Here is a 23,469-nt window from a genome sequence, read left to right as displayed (position 1 = left end):
AACAGCAGTAAGTGGCTGCAATAGCTTCTATTAGATTCAAATACAGAGTAAGCCAAAATACAAAAGATGAATCAGATGCTGAATCATATTCCATATATGATATATGATAAAGACAACTGGACAGTATTTTAGCATCTATAGAATAAAGTCATTGTCAATATAAATGGGGGGAGGGTTAAAATCCCATTATGTCACCATCTTACATTAAAAAGATTTCTGAAAGATTTTTCAATATTTGTGCCAACTTTCCTTTTTGCTCTTCATTGAGATTTGATAACGAAAGAGTCAGTTTCACTTTTACTTATCATGCATCAATGCAATGTTGACATCTGCATTTTTAATACAGAATAAGAACATTTAAATATCCCCACCAAAAGTATTTCTTTCAAAGGCCTTTTTTCTGCATCCTCCTCCATCAAGCCAGATTGATGGATTGTTTCTTCCCTGCTGAGAGCAAGCAGCAGTGAATCACAGAACTTTCATTTCTGGCATCTTCCTTCCCATTCAGTCATGCTCATGTACTGCTCTCAGCCCTAACAGAGACGTCCGCAGTTTCCAACATAAAAATTTGTCGATGATTAATAGATAGCCTCAACAAATAACTATTGTTATAGCACATAGTTCAAGGATGAACTGTTTACACACAAAAATGCAGATCAGAATAGGCAGCTGGGAATATAAGAAAGTAAAGAAGCATCTGTGCAAGTAATAAGTTCTTTTACTCTCCATTCACCAAAACATATGATTGATAGCAAGCTCTGAGAGAAAGGGGCAGAATCTAGAAAGGAACAGATGTCATGGTGAGGAACATCAATCTACACTGTTTGTGCAAGAAAGTAGGATGACCATAACGCTATTCTACATACTACACCACTTGAAACCTTTCCACCCAGCATAGTAATATTTACGGAACAGGCTCAGCAATGAAGGGGGAAAGGGTACCTCTTTGATTCTAAGACTCAGAGATACATAATAAAGTCTATCTGTTGCTGAGCATTCTTTAGAGACCCTTGACCTCATAGAATAGAACAAAGATGTTCAGAGGATCTAAATTTTGGCCTAGACAAAAAGAAATTTAGGGCCTAGATTTAGAGAGAATACCAGAGTTTCTACTTGTCACAGGGAAGTGTAATAATACAATAAATAAGTTTTAATCACCCTCATCCTAGGTCAATCTCAATTTATGAAAAATTATCTCCAACGACGGTACTCACATTTATTCAATACCCTCAGACACATTCTGTTTCCCCTGCATTATACAATAGTCTACAAGGGCTCTAAGTGGTTATCAGTGGTCAGGATGCAACATTTGGTCCTTAAAACAGGACACAGCTGATCAGATTTTGGAACAACTAAAACGATTTAGAAAACTGCTTGTATTTCTGGAATCTAGGAAGGAGCCAAAATAACTAGCCTTGAAGTAGCATATTTATGGCTAGCTTGTTATTAAATGTTGCTGCAACTTCTGCTATAATCATGAAGAACCTTCAGAAAAGGAGACAGTAGCCCAAACTGGAACATCTGGTACTACAGATATAGGTTCACTAGCATTCATTCTAGATGGCAGGGGCACACTGGGATATCAAAATTGGCATCCTGTGGGTCCAAATTATACACAAAAGGAAGATCAAGAAAGGAAAGCAACCTGAACTCACTTGCTATTAGATGTCTCTCTTTTTAGTCATTTTAAGATTTAAAATTAACTTTTTTATATTTCATCTAAATTTCAGGAGTGTGAATGCAATAAGAAACTTGTTCTCCATTCAGAAATATTCAACATCTACAGAGAAAAAGTAGGGAACTATTTTCACTTTATTTACAAGTTAATAAAAAATGGATAATTTTATTTTTAATCAGTTTGAACACCTCCCTAAAGTCAGCATCAACAATTCTCTGATTTTCTTCTTTTCTGTTTGACAAAAATATTTTGGTATTTATTTTGAATACAGCTGACGTGTACATAGAGCCTTACGACAAAATCTCTGTATGTATGCATGCATGCATCCATCATCAGTGGATGACTGCATAGTCCAAGGAAAGGGAAATTTGTCTTACCTGAATTTTTTTTTTCCTTAAGCGACCAAGTTCACCAATGTCCTCACTACTGATTTTTGTCCCGCTCAGCTGAAATGGTCATAAGACCTTACAACCATGGGCTGAGCCTCAAGTAGGACACACCATTTCAACTCATTGCCAGAAGACTAATTTCATAGTTAAACTTGCATACGGAGGCTTCGCCCTAAAATATAACAGAACGCTATTTTTTAAAAACTTAACTATAATCATGAAAATTTCCTTCTTTCCTTAGCAGTTAAAGCAGGGTCAGACTGGTTGCGGCGATCTTTGAGAAGACATTACTAGAGGAAGTTCTAATCTCTCTTTCAAAAGCATATCCTCACAACAGGAAAATCATTAAGTAAAAAAACTGGAAGAAATGGGAATCATATTAATCTAAAATACAAAAAAAAAAAAAATCTTTCTAGCACAGCATGCAGAACACTCCCTCCAAAATGCATAATTCAAGGTAAGCAATCTAATTGTAAGTGCTTATGTCTCAGTAAATCATTTGCATAAAGCTAAAAGCTGTAAGGTAATTTTTAAAACTAGGATTTTATAAGGTCAACCATAAAGGCTGAGGAGGTAGAATTTAACAGCAGTAATGAGGTAGCTTCATGTTTCTGAGAGTAGTTTGCAGATAACTGTCCAAATGTCGGCAGTCACATGACAGGGGCAAAAGATGTTTAATACGGAGTTGTGAATGGATGCGTATCTAGCATTTACAAGTCCACAATGCTCATCCACTGTCATCTGATTGGTTCAGCAAAGTCTTACAATGTTTTGAATTAGATATTTGTTGGATAAAGAGGAAGTGTGCCCAATACCCTAGATTTTGACAAACTGTTTCCAAGCTTCGTCCCTCAGAGAAATTCCCATTTCATATTTTTCCTCCCCTGGATAAATGGGTAACAGACAGCATTTAACTACTGTTAATAAACATTAGCCTGGGCATCTACTTGCTCTGGAGACAAAAATCTTGATTGGGAAGGGAACCAAACTGAGCATGGCTTTAACAGCACGTTCAGTTTTCAAGTTCAGAGAGAACTGAATCAGGGAAATAAAAATAAATTCTGAGAGAACACTGAAATGAATCCTTTCTTGATTAGCTCTGAAATTATCTAACGGTTTAAGAAATATGAGAAGTCTCCACATCCTCCTTCAATCTCAGAATGAAAAGAGAATTTAGTATCTACCCTCACAATAAGACAAAGAAAATAGTCACACATTCCAGGAACAGCAACCTTGAATTGTGGTCTTAATGCTGGATGAGGTTGCAAAACATTTTCATACCATACAGGCCCCATTATGATCACACTTTATTCATAGGCTAATGGGTTTTCACATGGTATCCCTTCTCAGGGCTTTTCTACACTGGCAATTTACAGCGCTGGAACTTTCTTGCTCAGGGGTGTGAAAAAACACCCCCCTGAGCGCAGCAAGTTTCAGCGCTGTAAAATGCCAGTGTACCGGCTCCCAGCTATGCTCCCAGCGCTGGTAGCTATACCCTTCGTGGAGGTGGGTTTTTTTAGAGTGCTGGGAGAGCGTTGCCGTTTAATGTTGCCAGTGAAGACATGCCCATAATTTCTCTGCTTTTTCCTCTGTTTTCACTGATGTGTTAAATCACCTGTTAACTGAGTCATGGGTACATACCAAAATGATAGTTTGTTTCCCCCCACATGAAGGCAAAACACTTTGTCCAAACTGATGTTAAAATGTTTCTCTTAAGTGTTTTATGTATTCTTCTTTGCCCATAAGGAATGATGTGTGTATGTACTGCCTTGACCTGATCCACTCTGTAAATCTGCATATTGACGACTATTTTGTGTGTTGGACCAGCTGGATCGTGTTGTTGCTTTACCATCTCTCCTTCATAGATGCACATTTTAATTCCACCAAGCTCTTTTCTACCAAGATCTAATAATCTATGGTGGAATAAGAACTTTTCCTTTATAAAATTCAGATGTAACAAGCCTTTCAACTGATTAATAAAAAAATGGAGAAAAGCTGTAGACTAAATTACAGTAACTCCTCACTTAAAGTCGTCCCGCTTATCGCTGTTTCGTTGTTACATTGCTGATCAATTAGGGAACATACTCATTTAAAGTTGTGCAATGCTCCACTCTTACGTTGTTTGGCTGCCTACTTTCTCCAGAGCTGGCAGCCTCCCTAGGAACCCCCCACCCCCACCACCAGGGCCTCCCGCCCACCGGCAGACCCCGCGGATCAGCACCTTCCTCCTCCTCCCCCCACCTCCTGCCCACGGCAATCAGCTGGCATAAGGCGTTTTGGAGGCACGAGGGAGGGGGGAGGAGCGAGGATTCGGTGCGCCTCCCCCCTCCCTCCCGAATGTGGCAAGCCAGCTGGCTTGCAACGTTTAGAAGGGAGGAGAGGGAGGGGGGAGGAGCCAGGACGCAGCGTGCAAAGTAAAGGGGGAGGTGGCGGGGGGGAGAAGAGGCGGGTCAAGGGTGGGGGCTTGGGGCAAGGGGTGGAGTGGGCAGGCTGAGGGTTGAGCCCCCCACCCCTGGTGCTTGCAGAGTAGGGGAAGCTGCCCTGGAACCTAACTCCTCCTCCCCCCATTTACATTAATTCACTTAAAGTCGCATTTTTCAGGACCATAACTACAATGTTAAGTGAGGAGTTACTGTATCTAGTTCAGAAATACATTTTCAAATTTAATGCAGCTTCAATCTTATGCCATTTTAGAGTCAGAGAGAGTTTAAAGCTAGAAGGGCGCACCAGCATCTAGTCTTGTATATCATAAACCACCACTCCGCACCCGCACACTAAATTCAACAACCAAATTTACAGCCTCCAGGAGACAAACTATTCTGTGCCACAGGCAGAAAATAGAAGGGACTGAGGGGCACCAATGCCAGAGCTCCCTGCAATAACAGAGAACTGATTGAGATATACCCAGATAATCTCATCAAGTAACCCACACCACACACTGCAGAGGAAGGCAAAAAAAAAAAAAAAAAACAGCCAAAGGTCACTGCCAATCTGTCCTGGGGGGAAATTCCTTCGGCAATCAGACCCTGAGCCTGTGAGGGAGAACCAACCAGTCATGCAACTGAAAGTGTAAGTGTAAGTGTAAGTGTGTGTGTTCGGTGCCACCTAAGAGTCCTATGGATGAGATTTTTAGGAACAAAAGACATTAACCAGAAGAGATCCCCAAGGCTGCCGAGCCCTTTCCCCACCATCACAAGCAACCCTGGTATAAAATCCCATTCATAAATTTGTCCAGCTCTCTCAAAACTAATAAGTAGTTTGCCTCCACTACTCCTCCTGGGAAGCCATTCCAAAGCCTCACTCCTCTGATGGTTAGAAACCTTCTTGGACTTCCCAGCCTGAATTTGTTTATACTCCTTTGTTCTTGTGCCAACATTGTCCTTTAGCTTAAATAGCTCTTCACCCTCTCTAGTGTTTACCCTTTTGATGGATGTATAGGGAGCACTCAGCCTTCATTTTGCTATGCTAAACAAGCCAAGCACTTCCAGTCTCCTATCATAAGATAGGCCTTCCATTCCCCTGCTCTTCATAGTAGCTCTTTTTTGTACCTGTTCCAGTTTGAATTCATCTTCCTTGAACTTGAGTGACCAAAATTGTACACGGTATTCTAGATCTAGTGCTTTGTAGAATGGCATTAATACTTCCCTCGCTACTGAAAACACGTTGCAGGATACATTCCAGGATCACCCTTGCCTTTTTCATAGCGGCATCACATTGGTGGCTCAAACTTATCTTGTGATCTCCAACACAGCCAGGTCTCTCTCTTTCTCTCATTTCCAACCGATGAGCCCCCAGTTTACAGTAGAAATTCTTATTATTAGACCCTAAGTGTATGATCTTGCATTTTGTACTATTGAATTTCTTCCTATTTGTTACTCCAGTCTTCATGGTCATCCAGATCTTTCTGTATAACACGATTCTCCTGTGTACTGATGATGCCCCCCAACTCTGTATCTTCAGCAAATTTCATTAGCCCACTCCTACTTTGTAAGGTAGACATGGCCTTAGCTACGATTTTCTTCCACCTCAGGTATGGAAATTTCCATTTCTCTACACTCATTTCCATTAGCCAACCTGCCCTTCATACCCATATTCTGTTGTTATTGAAAACTGAGGCAAAGTATTAATTTAGTTTTTGGGCCTGTCATAACTATAAAGGGAAGGGTAACAGCTCTCCTGTGTACAGTACTAAAATCCCTCCTGGCCAGAGACTCCAAAATCCTTTTACCTGTAAAGGGTTAAGAAGCTCGGGTAACCTGGCTGACACCTGACCCAAAGGACCAATAAGGGGACAAGATACTTTCAAATCTTGGGGGGGGAAAAGGCTTTTGTGTGTGCTCTTTGTTTTAAGGGGTTGTTCGCTCTTGGAACTGAGAGGGACCAGCCATCAATCCAGGTTCTCCCCATCTTTCTAAACAAGTCTCTCATATTTCAAACTTGTAAGTAAAAAAGCCAGGCAAGGCGTCTTAGTTTTACTTTGTTTTCTCAACTTGTAAATGTACCTTTTACCAGAGTGTTTATCTTTGTTTGCTGTACTTTGAACCTAAGACGGGGGGGGTCCTCTGAGCTCTTTAAGTTTAATTACCCTGTAAAGTTATTTTCCATACTGATTTTACAGAAATAATTTTTACCTTTTTCTTTAATTAAAAGCCTTCTTTTTAAGAACCTGATTGATTTCTCCTTGTTTTAAGATCCAAAGGGGTTTGGATCTGTATTCACCAGGAGTTGGTGAAAGGAAGGAGGGGGGAAGGGTCAATTTCTCCTTGTTTTAAGATCCAAGGAGTTTGGATCTGTATTCACCAGGGAATTGGTGAGAGGTTTCTAAAAGCTTCCCAGGGTAGGGAATGGTGGCAGCGGACCAGAACTAAGCTGGTAGTTAAGCTTAGAAGTCCTCATGCAGGCCCCCACACTTGTACCCTAAAGTTCAAAGTGGGGATACAGCCTTGACATGGTGGCACAGCGGTGGAGATCGTTTTAAACCCAAAAGCCAGTAAGATTTTTTTTTTCCTTCTAGCTGCTTGGAAAGCAGAGCTGAAGGTAGATGCAGATCTTATCTCTCCTTGCCTGAAGGCAGAGGTGTTAAGTTTTTTTTAACAAGGTCCTTTGTTAAAAGAAGGGTTCAAAGCGAGCAAACTTTGACTGGTAAAGGCAATTTACAAGCTGAATTGGGTTTTTTTCTTTTTACATCCTCGTGAATAGCTAGTTAGAAAGTCTCTGTTAACTCAGCAGCAGCCAAAGCTGAGTACATCCCAGTTTCAGTCAACTGCAGAGGGGTGTGACCCAGCACAAGAAAACAGGAAAATGACTACCAAAGAAGAAAAAGCCAAAGAGGGGGCCCACAAGAGAGAGATGGAGCTGAAAGAAAAAGAGATAGAGCTGAGAGACAAAGAAGAGAAAGCCAAAGAGGGGGCCCACAAGAGAGCTATGGAGCTGAAAGAAAGAGATGGAGCTGAAAGAAAAAGAAATAGAGCTGGAAAAAGCCAAAGAGGAGGCGAGAGAAAAAGAAAGGAAGCATAAACTGGAAGTAGCAAGGGCTAGGCAGGATGCACCAGCCCATCCTAGCAACTCCTCTCCAGGTACCACTTCCCATCCCAGGAAATTCCCCACCTACAAGGCAGGCGATGATACTGAGGCCTTCTTAGAAAATTTTGAAAGGGCCTGCCTTGGATACAGCATCACTCCAACCCAGTACATGGTAGAGCTAAGGCCGCAGCTCAGTGGACCCTTAGCAGAGGTGGCGGCTGAAATGCCTAAGGAACACATGAACAGTTATGAACTTTTTAAAAACAAGGCCAGACTCAGAATGGGGCTAACACCAGAGCATGCCCGTCGGCGGTTCAGAGCCCTAAGGTGAAAACCAGATGTGTCATTTACCCGGCATGCCTACCACATTGACAAAAATTGTGATGCCTGGGTATCAGGAGCAAATGTTAAATCTCTGGAAGATCTGCTTTCCCTAGTAAAAATGGAGCAGTTTTTAGAGGGTGTTCCTGAGAAAATAGAAAGGTACATCCTAGCCCAAAACTGTAACCAAGGCGGGGGAGATTGGAGCCAAATGGGTGGAGGTGACAGAAAAGAAAAAAGCTAGTAGCAGTTGGAGCGAATATCAGAAGGGGCAAGCCGAAACAAAACCTTATCACCAGGGACAACCCAAGGCCCCACCCACATCCCAAGGGAAACCCCAGACGCCTTCTTACCCCACCACACCAGTCTCCATCAACCAACATCGCCCCGGTGATACCTTAGCAGGGCGATGTTTTAAATGTAATGAACTGGGGCATATAAAGGCTCACTGCCCCAAAACCCCCAACCGATTACAGTTCATTACACCCCAATCACACCAAAGATCCCCAGACCCAGATGCCTCTCTCATACCCTCGGAGCGAAGGGAAACCTTGAGTGTGGGCGGAAAGAAGGTTATCGCTTGGAGGGACACTGGGGCACAAGTGTCAACTATCCACCAATCCCTAGTGGACCCCAAACTCATCAACCCGGAGGCTACAGTGACAATTCAACCCTTCGTGTCACAGTCTGTAACCTTGCCTACAGCCAAGTTGCATGTCCAGTACAAGGGCTGGTCAGGAATGTGGACTTTTGCAGTCTATGACAATTATCCCATCCCCATGCTGCTGGGGGAAGACTTGGCCAACCATGTGAAGCTAGCCAAAAGGGTGGGAATAGTCACCCGCAGCCAGGCTAAGCAAGCTTTCACCCCCATCCCTGTTCCTGAGCCGTCCACCAGGGCCCCGTCTGTGTTACCAGAGACCCAAACAAAGGTGGTGGAACCGGATCCCCTGCCAACGACTGCAACAGCCGTAGTGGACCCAATCCCAGAGACCCAGCCAAAGCCAGTCCCAGAACCGGAACTGGCAACGCAACCAGCACCAGAACCATTGCCAGCACTGAGTCCAGCGCTTGCAAACCCGTCTACAGCTCCAATGCCAGAGGGCACCAGCGAGCCTGAACTTGTGGAAGCAGCAGATAACCCTACCCAAGAGGCTCAGCCAGAGCCTGAAATACCACATAGTGCACCAGCGGACAGCGGTTCACAGTCAATGGAAACAGGCCCAGCACCTGCATCGCTTCCAGACGGACCAAGCCCCAGTCCACAGTCCAAGGAGGAACTGATGTCTCCAGCATCAAGGGAACAGTTCCAGGTCGAGCAGGAAGCAGATGACAGCCTTCAGAAAGCTTGGGCGGCGGCACGGAGCACCCCACCGCCTCTCAGCTCTTCTAACCGATCCCGGTTTGTTGTAAAAAAAAAGGACTTTTATACAAGGAGACTCTTTCTGGTGGGCACCAGGAAGACTGGCATCCTCAAAGACAGTTGGTAGTTCCCACTAAGTATCGGGTAAAGCTCTTGAGCTTAGCCCATGATCATCCCAGTGGCCATTCTGGGGTGAACAGAACCAAAGACCGGTTGGGGAAGTCCTTCCACTGGGAGGGAATGGGCAAGGACGTTGCTAATTATGTCCGGTCTTGTAAGGTGTGCCAACGAGTGGAAAAGCCCCAAGACCAGGTTAAAGCCCCTCTCCAGCCACTACCCATAATTAAGGTCCCATTTCAGCGAGTAGCTGTGGATATTCTGGGTCCTTTCCCAAAGAAGACACCCAAAGGAAAGCAGTACGTACTAACTTTCATGGATTTTGCTACCCGATGGCCGGAAGCTGTACCCTTAAGCAACACCAGGGCTAAAAGTGTGTGCCAGGCATTAGCAGACATTTTTGCCAGGGTAGGGTGGCCCTCCGACATCCTTACAGATTCGGGAACTAATTTCCTGGCAGGGACCATGAAAAACCTGTGGAAAGCTCATGGGGTGAATCACTTGGTTGCCACCCCTCATCACCATCAAAACAATGGTCTGGTGGAGAGGTTTAATGGAACTTTGGGGGCCATGATACGTAAATTCGTAAATGAACACTCCAATAATTGGGACCTAGTGTTGCAGCAGTTGCTTTTTGCCTACAGGGCCGTACCACATCCCAGTTTAGGGTTTTCACCATTTAAACTTGTGTATGGCCGCGAGGTTAAAGGGCCATTACAGTTGGTAAAGCAGCAATGGGAGGGGTTTACGCCTTCTCCAGGAACTAACATTCTAGACTTTGTAAGCAACCTACAAAACACCCTCCGACACGCTTTAGCCCTTGCTAAAGAAAACCTAAAGGATGCTCAGGAAGAGCAAAAGGCCTGGTATGATAAACATTCCAAAAAACGGTCCTTCAAAGTAGGAGACCAAGTCATGGTCTTAAAGGCGCTCCAGGCCCATAAAATGGAAGCGTCGTGGGAAGGACCATTCACGGTCCAGGAGCGCCTAGGAGCTGTTAACTATCTCATAGCCTCCCCCACCTCCAACATAAAGCCTAAGGTATACCATGTTAATTCTCTTAAGCCCTTTTATTCCAGAGAATTAAACGTTTGCCAGTTTACAGCCCAGGAAACAGATGACGCGGAGTGGCCTGCAGGTGTCTACTACGAAGAAAAAAGGAATGGTGGCGTGAAAGAGGTGAACCTCTCCACGACCCTGGAACGTCTGCAGCGACAGCAAATCAAGGAGCTGTGCACCAGCTTTGCACCAATTTTCTCAGCCACTCCAGGACGGACCGAACGGGCATACCACTACATTGACACAGAGCTCCAGGAAAAAAATCACAGCCAGTGTGGAACCGGACGTCCAACACTATCTGTGATTTGGGGGGCGTGTCATAACTATAAAGGGAAGGGTAACAGCTCTCCTGTGTACAGTACTAAAATCCCTCCTGGCCAGAGACTCCAAAATCCTTTTACCTGTAAAGGGTTAAGAAGCTCGGGTAACCTGGCTGACACCTGACCCAAAGGACCAATAAGGGGACAAGATACTTTCAAATCTTGGGGGGGGGAAAAGGCTTTTGTGTGTGCTCTTTGTTTTAAGGGGTTGTTCGCTCTTGGAACTGAGAGGGACCAGCCATCAATCCAGGTTCTCCCCATCTTTCTAAACAAGTCTCTCATATTTTAAACTTGTAAGTAAAAAAGCCAGGCAAGGCGTCTTAGTTTTACTTTGTTTTCTCAACTTGTAAATGTACCTTTTACCAGAGTGTTTATCTTTGTTTGCTGTACTTTGAACCTAAGACAGAGGGGGGTCCTCTGAGCTCTTTAAGTTTAATTACCCTGTAAAGTTATTTTCCATACTGATTTTACAGAAATAATTTTTACCTTTTTCTTTAATTAAAAGCCTTCTTTTTAAGAACCTGATTGATTTCTCCTTGTTTTAAGATCCAAGGGGGTTTGGATCTGTATTCACCAGGAGTTGGTGAAAGGAAGGAGGGGGGAAGGGTCAATTTCTCCTTGTTTTAAGATCCAAGGAGTTTGGATCTGTATTCACCAGGGAATTGGTGAGAGGTTTCTAAAAGCTTCCCAGGGTAGGGAATGGTGGCAGCGGACCAGAACTAAGCTGGTAGTTAAGCTTAGAAGTCCTCATGCAGGCCCCCACACTTGTACCCTAAAGTTCAAAGTGGGGATACAGCCTTAACGGGGCCATACCTAAATTATCTTTAAATCTCCTCCCCCATCTACATTGCATAGTGGCCCAACCTCATCCTTCCTCATTTTCCTTTTACTTACATAACTAAAAACAAAAAAACAAAAACAAAAAAAACTCATCATTTAATTTCCTTGGCAAGCGTTAATTCAGCTTGATTTTTTAAGCAATTCTCATGTTATTCATACATTTAACCTCCAAGATGCAGCAACTTTTGCTATCACTCCTTTTTCCTTTCCATTCCTTATAGCAGTGCTTCTCAACGTGGTGGTCCGCGGACCGGTGCTGGTCCGCGAGCCATCGGCTGCCAGTCCGCGGCGAGTTTCCTCATAAGAACGTCGAATAGGATAATAATATGGCACCGGTCCCTGGCACATTGGGGGAAAAAATTGCCAGTCTCCCACATCAGATAGCTTGAAAAGCACTGCCCTATAGGATCTCTACTTACTGCTAATAACTTTTTTATCTACTTGGGTGTGCAGCCTTTCCCAGTGTAATCTCTTTTAGTAATGGTTATTCAAAAACAAACCATCAAATTTAGAGTTGATAGATTGTAGCTTGACTACTAGTCCCCTAGACAGGCCAGGATATTCAGATTTATAATAAAATATGTACAAAAGAAGCAATTGCATTCAATATTAGATTCTGTACTGACATTTTTATGAAGTTACAGTAACAAGGCCTGAGTTCACTTGTTCAGTACAATAAAGGAAACTTTAGGGTTTCATTTATTTTTAAATAATAAAACAGTCAACAACATAGGAATCTAAGAAACAGCATATTCTAATTCTATCACTTCCCATGCTAGAATTTTTGGGTCACATTCCACTGATTAGTAAAACTCTTCCTCAAATCTTTTATTATGTTAATAGATTGCAGTCTAGGATTATGATAAATATTTCCAATTCATTCAACTTCTTGTTTCATAGATTTTTCTGATAGGCCAATATGCCTTTGGCTTTTAGGAAAGCCTTTAAAAGCATTCAGGCCATATCATGCAATCAATTAAATTGAACTCACCATGGAAACTAACAAAAAGTTAAGTTTAAAACAACACCGCAATTTCGCCCATTGCTTTTATTGAATTGTGAATTTGCCTCTGCTCACTTGACTATCACAGTTTCTTGGTGAATATTCTAACTCTTGGCACCTTTCTGTTATCTCAGGTAGGAAACTAAAGACAGAGTATCTGACTCAAGTGTTACCCTTGAGGAAGTTGTATCAACTGCTTTAATTGTAAAAAGGAAAAGGAGAAAAGATCTTATTTGCCTTCCACCAGAAGGAAGGAATTCCCCTCTAAGACTTTTGGATATGGAGGGTCCAAAGAATATTGCTTTTGTATTAGGCCTCCTGCCACTTATGGCAGTTGTCATTTTATAACAAGTTTTATGGTTTGAGTGTCTCTTCATAAATGAAGGTTACTTCTAACCGAGATTCTCCGAGATAGTTCTGCATATTCACTTATGGGTACTGCCCCACCTTATGGTGCCTTGCGTAGAACCTTCTTCTAGCAGTTTAAATAGGAGCACTCTCACCCCCTCCTTCCCCTCAGTATCATTGATGTACTGAAGGTGAGACTATATAGGAGGAGGAGCACCCTCCCCACCTCAGTTCCTTCCAGAGACACAGAATAAACAAGGGCTCACAGAGTGGGGAAGATAGGTAGGAAGTGCAAATATGAAGAGCTACCTCAAAGAATCTCAGTTACAAGTTCATTTCTTCTTTGAGAGGCTCTGCATATTCCCACTTATAGGACAGACTGATGATTAGTGCAGAAAAGTGACCTAGAGGCAGAAACAGAGCCCTAATTGAATAGACACTGCAGCACCACTTTACCAAATCCAGTGTCTGCTCTAGGGGCCAGATCCAAACAATAGCACTTAGTGAAAGTGTGCACCTAAATTCAGGTTGCAGCCCTGCAAATTTCAACAACTGGTATCTGCCTAAAACAAGCAAAGTAAATAGTCACCACTCTTGTGGAATGTGGTCAAATCAAAGCAGGCCCAGAACCTTTTTCTAGCATGTTATGTTCAGCAATATATTGTTTAATCCATAAAGTTATAATCTGGCAGGAAACCATGTAAACCATTCAATTGTTAGTGTAAGACAAACAAAAACAAACTCACTCGACAATCTACGAAAACACTTAGTTCCATCTCAATAATTAGCAAGGGTTCTTCTTGCATCCACAGAATGTAGAACAGACTCCCTCTTATTAGAATGAGGTTTAGCGAAAATAAATTGGCAAATTAATAATCTGATTAATGTGAAAATCAGACACCATTTTAGATAAGAGCCTGGGATCAAGTCTGAGAACTAATTTGTCTTTATGAAAAGAAGTGAAAGCTGGATCAGCTATAAAGGCATTTGATTCACTCACTTTGCTGACCGACATCATGTCACTATTGAAGGCTGTCTTGATAAGTGATAGAGAGTACACTCGGCCAAGAGTTCAAAGGGCCATTTTACCAGCATGGTCAACACCAAATTGAGATCCCTAACAGGGGGACATACATTTGATAAACCTTTTAACCGAACAATGAAAAAACAATGATCTCCCATTAACTAAAAGTATAATATACTGAACTGGCTGCCAAATGGACTTTTAACAATGAGTTACATAACCCTGGGATTAAGTATATTAAGCATTCCAGAACACAAGGAATGGAAATAGATTAAGGGAAAATCAGGTTTTTGCCCTCATCCCTCCCTGAAATCTGGTCCACTTTAAATGGTAACCATTTCTAGTGGACTGTTTTCTAGAGTTTTATTGTGTCCTGCACAAATAAAGAACATGACTGCTCAAAAGCAGACAGCGTCAAGGTCTAATCACCCACACTGGTCAGGTGAAGAGACTGTGGGTCTGGATGAAAAACTTTGCCTTCCTACTGAGACAGTAGGTCTGGTGACAGAGGAAGACACACAAAGACTCCGCTGGACAACTGAAGGAGATGCATAAACCACCATTACCACAGCCAAACCGGGGCAATGAGAATCATTCAAGACCTGTCCTGGTGTATCTTTCTCACTACCTTCTGGATCAATAGAAAGGGGAGAAAGGCATACATAAAACCTTTCCTCCACTGCAGTAGCACAGCATCAGGCAGGAACAGACTGTCCCTGCCAGCTCTGGAACAGAAGAGGGGACACTTTTTGTTGGGCCTCATTGTGAACAGGCCCACCTCTGGTCCATCCCAGCTGGAGAATATGGTCTGAACCAACTGATCCTTCAGGGACCATTAATGCACCGAGAGCTGTCTCTGCTGAACCAATCTGCAACTACATTGTTTCCCCCTACCAGATGCAGGGCCACAGGGATAGACACCATAAAGGATAAAACCATCCCATAGATTTACAGCCCCTGCACACAGGAGAGCAGAATGAGCACTCCCCTGCTTGTTGATATAACACATTGCCAATGTATTGTCTGCCATCACCTGCACAACCCTCCCTTGTAGGTGATGAAGAAATGACTTAAGGGTCAAATGAACAGCTCTCTTACAATACATTTTTTTGCAGGGCTGTCTCTTGATAAGACCAATGTCCTTGAATTGTCATCTGATTTAGATGAGCCCCCACTAACCCTTGTTGGATTCATCCAACATTACCATCAGAGACAGGTCCTGGGGTTAAACTGTAAATCTCTGGGCAAATTTGTTCTTACTGACCACCATTTCAGGTAGGCTAGGATGGTCTGAGGTCTGGTGATAAACATATGGATGTTGTCCTGACATGTTCTGTTGACCTGAGATATCTAGCGCTTCCTAGATCTCATTCTCTGACAAGCAAACAGTGTCACGTAAGTAACGGCTGCCATCAGACCCTAGAAGTATTTCACTCTCTGAGTGGAAACCTACTGAATCTTTAATAGATTCTGGCTCATCTTGAGAAACCTATCATCTGATAGAAAAGCTCTGCCTTCCACAAAGTCCAGTATAGAACCTATAAAGGGAATCCATTGAGTAGGACAGATAATTGACCTGAAAAGAAATTAGTTGTAAAAAACAAAATGGCTTAACAGGTCCTCACGTACAGTGGCCTTCAATAGCCAAGGGTAAACAAAAATACCCTGATTTCTCAAATGAGCTGTTACCACATAGAGGCATTTTGTAAACATTCTGGGTGCCGTGGAGGAGCCAAATGTAAGCAGGTTATATTGGAAATGGCATCCTGCCACCAAAATATGGAAGTACTGGTGATAAGCATTACAAATTGAAATATGAAAATACACATCCTTTAAATCAAGTCACAAATCAACAGCAAAGGGATTATGGAGGCCAAAGTCAATATATGGAACCAGGACTTTCAAATTTACGTGTTCAAATGCCTTACATCTAGTATTGGATAAACATACACCGTCTTCCTTCTGTAACAGGAATAAAAGCCATGACACCACAGGGATTCAGGGACTTCTTTGACTGCTTCTATCAGGAGCAATTTTTCTGCTTCTGCAAGAGAATAATCTCATGAGAGGGATTCTTGAAGAGGGAAATGGGGGGGGGGGGCAATCTTTCGAATTGTACATAGCCCCTTTCTATGGTCTCTATAACCCATTGGTTTGACATAATTAGTCTCCATGCATGATAAAATGAGCTAGCTTCTCTCCAAAGAAGGGGGCAGACTGACTGATTCTCAACTCTCAATAGTCTCGCCAAAATTGAGGCTTGCTGTTCCTTGACAAAGAAGCAGGTTATTTAGGCTTAGACCTCAGTTTTAAGGGCCTCTTACTATGTTGGCTCTGTAAGGCTGCTGTTACCGTTGGCTTCTCTGATGATGAAAAATAAGATGATGAAGACTGGGGGGTAGGGGCTCTGGTACTGGAAAAACAAAGTAGGTCATCTCCTCCTAGCAAAGGAAGTCAGAATTTAGAGAGAAGGTTGCAACCTTATTTCCTTTAATTTTTCCAATAATCTGTCTTTTCACTGAAAAGGCCCTTCCCTTCAAAGGGGAGATCCTCCAACTTAATCTGTGTGTCTAGAGTCAGGGAGGAAAAACAAAACCATGCATGCCTCCTGATGGTCACAGCAGATGCCAATGCTCTGGCAACAGAGTCTGAAGTGTCAAAAGAGGCCCTGAGGGAATGCTGGGCTACATTTTGGCCCTCTACCAATATGGCATTTGGCAACCTCTTCTTGTCAGCTAAATCCTGTAAGGACAAATGTCATCTTTTCCCATAAATGGAACTGGTAGAGGGCCATGACCGCCAGATAATTCGCCACCCTAATACCAAGGAACAATTAAGAGAACACCTGTTTCACCAATGAATCAATTATTTTCCTTTCTTCATCAGGTAGGGTGGGGTGAGATTGTCCAGATCTTGCCCTGTTACTGGCAGCAGCCACTACCAGTGAATTTGGGCCCGGGTGAGTATGAAAGTAGGAAACCCCCTCAGAAGGTATCTAATACAACTTATTAGCTTTCTTATAAACAGGTTGACAAGAAGCAGGCATGGCTCACACAGAGATAGCTGGCTATAGCAAATTATCCAAAAATGGGAGGGATATTCTATTCTCTGAGGTAGGACCAAGGATATCAGACACCAAGTGAGAAGTCTCTTCCACAGGTACTGCAGGAAGATTTAAAGTGGACACCATATTATCCACCAAATTGTGGAACTGTGTAGAATCTTCAGAAGGAAAGATGGCAGAGGGTCACCCCATGTGTTCATCCAATGCTAAGTCAGGTTCATAGTCCATTTCAAAATACTCCTGCTCAAAGAGGGGAGCAACATCCTTGGCTGCTTCTTCAGACATTTCAAGCATCACGGTCTGTAATGATGACAGATCCAGAGGAGACAGATCGGAGGAGCTCTGGATGGCCAGATCCTTCACAGACAAAAGAGTACCACTCCATCCATACGGAGGGTAGTTGAAAAAATTCCTGAGCTGGCCCCCAGTAAAGCCATAGACTCTCTTCCCCTACAATTCCCCACACAACAAAACCTGAGGTTCAAGGCTTCTCCAGGCGGGAAGGGCCAATTTGACAGGGCCCCTGAGGAAAGGTCCCATGACTCCAGCCTCTAGAAGTAAATATCCTAGTGACCACTACTAAAGCTAAGAGCTTCCCTTAATTTGGTAACCAGCCTCCAGCCAAAAAGGTACCCTGGAGTGATGAACCACTCCTACTTTGGAGTGGAATCCCATATGAGCTGGGTTCTCTGAAAACAAAGACATGGAGAGATTTTGCCACAAGAGCAGTAAGGGAAGGGTGCAGAGCTAGGGGAGTGGACCCCTTACCGCATTCTCCCTGACAGGCAGAGAGACACCCCCTCCCCCCAAAAAGTTGATTGTTCTTTATTACATATCTCTGTCAAACAGGATTTGAATGGGTGTCTTCAAACAGGTTATTTTTAGGCGAATCCAACAGCTTACCATGAGTTCTCTCTTCTGTGTTCCCTAAACCATTACAAAAGGGAGTTCTAGGACCAACTACTCTTCACCTACCCTCACAGACAAGGTTTCAAGCCCTGAACCTCTGTGTTCCATGGCTACCCCACAGGCAGCATCTTTTGACTTTCTGGGGAAGTCTTACATTTGACAGTAATCAAAGGATGACTATGTTCTACATGCATACTCTCAAGCTGTCATTTGTAAAGGTCTTCATAGTTCAAGATATTTGCTTGGCAAAATATAAATATTTTAAACTGAATAACGAGTTACAAATACTGGTAGAATGCACATGGAACTGGGGTTTAAAAATAATGTTTAAATTAACAGGGTCCTTTCAATTTCAGTATCACCTTTACTTACCTACCAGACCTTCAGATCAGGAACCTATGGGTCATCTGCAACAGCTGATGACATCACAGCCATGTCTTTGCATTGTTCTAGATTGTTGTGAAGTGAATTTTAGCGGAAGAAACAAAACCTTAAACTAAGGACTTAGGTAAATTAAGGTGACACTACTTTGCAAATGTTTTGTATTAAAATGTAAAAAAAGTATTTGTAATTGTCTGCTCTACACCTATACTGATTGGGAATCCTAAGTTGGGCTTTTCCCACAGCAAAATATATAAGCACATATTTACTTTAGAGTTATGTGCTGGATGCCCAACCCCCTACACAAAATGTAGTAAAATTGTTGCTGTGCTAAAATGCTTTAACTTACATTTGAAAGCCCTTGATAGCAAATCCTCCTCAAAGTGATTGCCAACTCCACTGTGATATGCCTCAGCATGTGCTCTATTGATGATATCACACCCAACATTAATCAGGGTTGGAGTGGAAATTGCTTCACCCATATTTGCAAATCAAGTACAGACACACAAACTTCACCAGAGCATATTAAAGAGGCATGTGAAAAACCTTTAGAATGTAATAAGGAAGAACGTCATTCCCAAAGTCAAGCACTATTCATTCCAATATAGATGGATGACTAGTGGGTGTTACTACCAGAATTAAGGCTGGGGGGGAGGGGGGGCTTGGCCTTCTAGCAGAGGGAGTTTTTTTTAAGAGGACTGCTCTTCAAGGACCTGAAAAATAAAATTTTAACTTGTTTCCTCTCAAGTGTGATGAAAGGTTTTGTTACCCTATTTATCAGGGAGATTCAGCATCTAATGCTGTTCAGCATGGCTCCACTTTTCAATTAGACATCTGCCTTCTTTGACAGGTAGACTTTTCTCTCAGCGCGAATTAGGACAAGACAATCTGGTATTATGACCAAACATTACAGGATACAACAAGAGTGAAAAATAGTGTGACAGTAGTATGCAACAATGAAAGTAATTAATCTATGTATTCCATTTGATTGACACTACAGAAATTCATTTGTGCTGTTTTAATGAAGGCTGTGTAAGCACCTCTTCAGCTATTTATTTTCAGGGATTTAGATCTCCATCATTAAGATTCCCATTGAACAGGAATCTAACTCACCACAGCTAAAACATTAAATGCCACTTTAAACTCAAATTTCAGCAACAGCACTTTACATTTAGATGTAAGTGAAAGTACACAAGTTTATATCAATTTCAGGCACCTTCCTACATTCATAAACTCAAACTGATTTTTAAAACCAAAGTTTGACACACAGTTAAGAGAACCTTGGGGTTTTTTTTTTTTAAAACGCTAAACAAAACTATAAAAATCAATTCACTCACCACTAAAATCAGCCATTTCTGAAATGGAATATGGTAGCTGTTTATTGTGTAGTACTGCTGTGCACTGTTAGTTTTGGATGGGAAGTTGAGACAACTGTAATCAATTAAAACTTCAAAGAAAATTTAGAGAGAAAATATTATTGCTTAAATTTAGTTAGGAAACGGGTTAAAGCCAGGGATCTTGCCAAAGACATCCTAGGCTCTTTAAAAAAACAAGGTCAGAACCTTAATTTTACACCTCCCTACATTATGTTAGTTTGCTGGTCTAGTATGGACTCCAAAAAAGCAAGAGCACCACCTATTAAATCATGAACATCACTTTCTGTGCAATGATGTTTTCACTGGAGTTTTGCATTCCAAATACTTATTATGCCTACTCCAGTTTATAGCTTTTGGATCACAGCCAAAGTTGGTAAGGCTGCAGATTTTGTATATAAATACATTAAAAATAATTTAAAAAAAAATTATGAAAAATCCAACTTAATGTTTGCAGAACAAACTAAAACGAATACAAAACTCCACGCAAACCAGTATTTCATTTATATTGCACCGTTTAACCTAGAAAATCCAAAACACACTTCACAGAAGGTATGCCCAGATTGGAGCATGTAAAGGGACGGACCAAAGCATTCAGAGGCACTGTGTCTGAAGCATACACAAACAGCAAACAAAATACCCAGTTGCTCAATACCAACAGATTCAAACCAGTTCTTTACTTCAGTGATATTGGTCACAATGCATGCCTAACATTGACTGAAGGAAGGAAGAAGGTAGGAAGTCAGAGACAGATCTGAACACAGGTTAAAATATAGTTACTATCCATTACAAAACAGTAATCCCAATAAGGGTATTAGTATCACTAACTCAAGAGCGGTGCCCAAAGAACACGTCACCAGAACTCCAATAGGATTATTATACAATACATTGTTTCATATTTGTTGATTTGTTTTAGATTTGAAATGTCTGAAACATTTGTTTACATTCAATATTCTAATCACCAGTGATATTAAACATACCTACAATAATGCAAATCAAATTATTACTATCACAATTTAGTCTAAAGGCTTTTCCAAAACCCTGTTAGAAATATTCAAAACCAAAACACAAAATAGTAACATTAATTTGCTTAATAAGATTCCATCTGATAAAGTAGAAGAGCTCCACTCTGGTGGTTTACACTGTCATAATAACCCAATACAAGTCCGTCCTATTAATTATATGTTGTTTATCGATTATTTGTATCAAATTACACACCATCCCACAATACAAGTTCACTGAATAAATTATTAAAATGGTAAATATGGAATAAGTTATAACAGAGTAGAATAATAAAATTGCCATAGCTTCATAATACAGGAATGAGGAAATGGTGCACCACAGTCTATCATGATGGTATCACTCATAGTACACAGTACCATAGACCATGTAACTTATTTTGTTCAATTAAGTTCATCCATTTAGAGTAAACAAAGCTTTATTTCTGGTATTAGCACGTTTTCAGATGTGTGCATGTTAAAGTTGAAAGGGACCCAGCTTAATCTATATTTTTATATACTGACTAATTTAAAATAAATTTTCTGATGTATGAAAGGGATATTCATACACAGAGAGAGAGAGCACGCACATAGGCGTACACACACACATACACACGCACTTTTTAAAAAAGTTAAGGGCTTTTTCTGTTCTTTGCCTTATTTGTAAAGGCAGGCAAGAAAGCAACACTACCATACAGTGATTCATTCTCTCTACTTTTTCTCCCTGACTTTTCAGCATGAGCAGCGAACACTACCTCCTTGCTGAGCCTGAAGAAGGGTATGCACATCACTCTTACACACTGATCTGGGGACAAATAATGCAACTGTATCAGCAACACCGTTCAATTGGATGTACACAGAGTGCTGTCAAATGCACAAAGTAAATGGGAAAACAAAATTATTTTCACTAATCATTGATTTATTTTATAATAGCAGATAGAGAGTTTTCAGGGAAGCTTTTCTACCTCCTGATTAAATTTTAGTACTTCATAAGTAACTATTCTTTTTCTTGTGGTATTATTGTTTGCTTGCTTGTGGGTGCATTTTTGGGTCTTTTTAATGTTAATATTTTCAATATTTTGGATGTCTATCTAGTCTCAACTTCTAAATCCCTTCCTCCACCCCCATAACCTTGTCATGGTATTTTAAAATTCACATAACCTTTAAATCAATGAACCATAAAGTTCCATCTTGTATGGTTGGCACAAGAAGAGTACATTTGTGACACACACACTATGTTCAGCAATTTCATATACAAGTTCTTTTTTGTGTGTAATTTGGGTGTAATTTAAATAAGAAAAATGTGGTTATGTTTGTGTTTTAAATTTCTTTGTATTTTTTAAACTATCTTCCAACTGTGCGTCCATAGTCCAGCCCCTGTCCCACTCCCAAAGTCAATGAGAGTTAGACTGGATACTATAATTGGAAAACTTGGTTGATTTGAGAAATACCTACAGGGGTTTTTCCCCGCCCCCTCACATGAGACTGTCAAAAATTGCCAGCGTCGACTATATTTTAAATCAACATGGCAGGGTATTGGGAAAAGTTTTCAACTAACAATAATCATGCCTCAGATTAACCTCATTGGCTAGGATACTGCCACTGTGCAAAGTTAGTACTTCAAGAATGGGTATTTTCTAACACCTTAAAAGAATTTGCAGTATGTAAGAAGTATATTCTCTTGATAATTTTCATAAACAGAAAAAGACATGTAGAGAGAAGATTTGAATTTCTCATGAATCATGGGATATCACATTGCCATCTCTTCACTCTGTGTCCCACAAAACATAAATACTTAATAATCTTATGCAAGAGAATCACAACTGGGAAGAAAAACACTGGATCTGTTGTTCTCCTGTTACTGCACAAAGCACTTGCAAAGGTTGCCAGTGCAAGCAGCATCAGTCAAACTGACAGCCTTGGTTTCAGTCTGCTGTTCCTGCTAGTCCACAAGAAGAGCTACTGTGGGAGGAAGGAACAGGTGACACATTTTAGCCTTCTATCCCCCCAGGCTCCAGAACACACAAAAATGAGATTAACTGCCCCATATATCTATTTTATTTATATTTCACACACATGGTAGTTTGTTTTTAGAGAGAGAGAGAGAGAGAGAGAGAGAGAGAAAAAGAGAGAACAAACTTAAAACGGATGGATAGCAAGATTACGTAATTGCATAATAATACATTAAAATAATAAAGGAGATCCACAACAGGGGGTCAAGTCAAGGACAAAGCAAAAAGTTTGTTGTAACAGAGTCACAGTACTAATCATTTTATGGTATCACTTTTTTAAGGGATTTAGGTAAAACAATGATACCTAAGAGACCAACTAATTCCAAATCTCTCAACAGCTGGCTTTGTAGGAGAAGCTCTTTAATGCTAGCTGCAAAGCAGCAGTGAACCATCCACAGGTCTAAAAATACCAGACCTTTAAAAACCTAGGTTCATCCCCGTCTCCCCAACCAGCAGGCAACATAAAAGTTTATGTTATTTCCTTTCACATGTAATTATATAAGATGAAATAGTATACTGGGGATACTCTTATAATTATTAGATCTGTCCTGATTAATTCTTCTACCACAATGTTTTTAGTCTATAAAAAAAAGTCCAGTTTTCCTTGGGGTGCCTCCGTACATTTCTCCAGCTTCATTATAAAGATGAGGCAATATTTTCAAGTACCAGAATGGTCACAGATTCAAAAGTTTTCTTGAGAAAAAGTTAGTATTATCCTTGCTAGCCACGGAGTGTATGATAGTTACT

The 23,469-nt window shown here is 41.4% G+C and overlaps 1 protein-coding gene and 1 non-coding gene across 5 annotated transcripts in view; both read right to left on the bottom strand.

Moving 5' to 3' along the window:
• Positions 1-23,469, bottom strand: part of CNOT2 (CCR4-NOT transcription complex subunit 2) — a 144,316-nt gene that overhangs the window by 102,063 nt on the left and 18,784 nt on the right. The window contains exon 2 of one of the 4 annotated variants that reach the window (XM_065399988.1): positions 2,056-2,239. The exons of 2 other annotated variants lie outside the window; for them this stretch is intronic. The gene's annotated coding sequence lies outside the window, so the exon portion shown is untranslated. Of the gene's footprint in view, positions 1-2,055; positions 2,240-23,469 lie in introns of those variants that run through there. One more of the 4 variants, XM_065400004.1, reaches the window with a different exon arrangement.
• Positions 22,184-22,324, bottom strand: LOC135873143 (U4 spliceosomal RNA). Its single transcript, XR_010561084.1, has one exon. It is a non-coding gene; the product is annotated as a U4 spliceosomal RNA (small nuclear RNA).

Source organism: Emys orbicularis, chromosome 1 (genome assembly GCF_028017835.1).
Source record: "Emys orbicularis isolate rEmyOrb1 chromosome 1, rEmyOrb1.hap1, whole genome shotgun sequence".
Taxonomy (NCBI): domain Eukaryota; kingdom Metazoa; phylum Chordata; order Testudines; family Emydidae; genus Emys; species Emys orbicularis.
The sequence above is the reverse complement of the archived record's forward strand: the minus strand, read 5'-3'. Positions and strand labels throughout refer to the sequence as shown.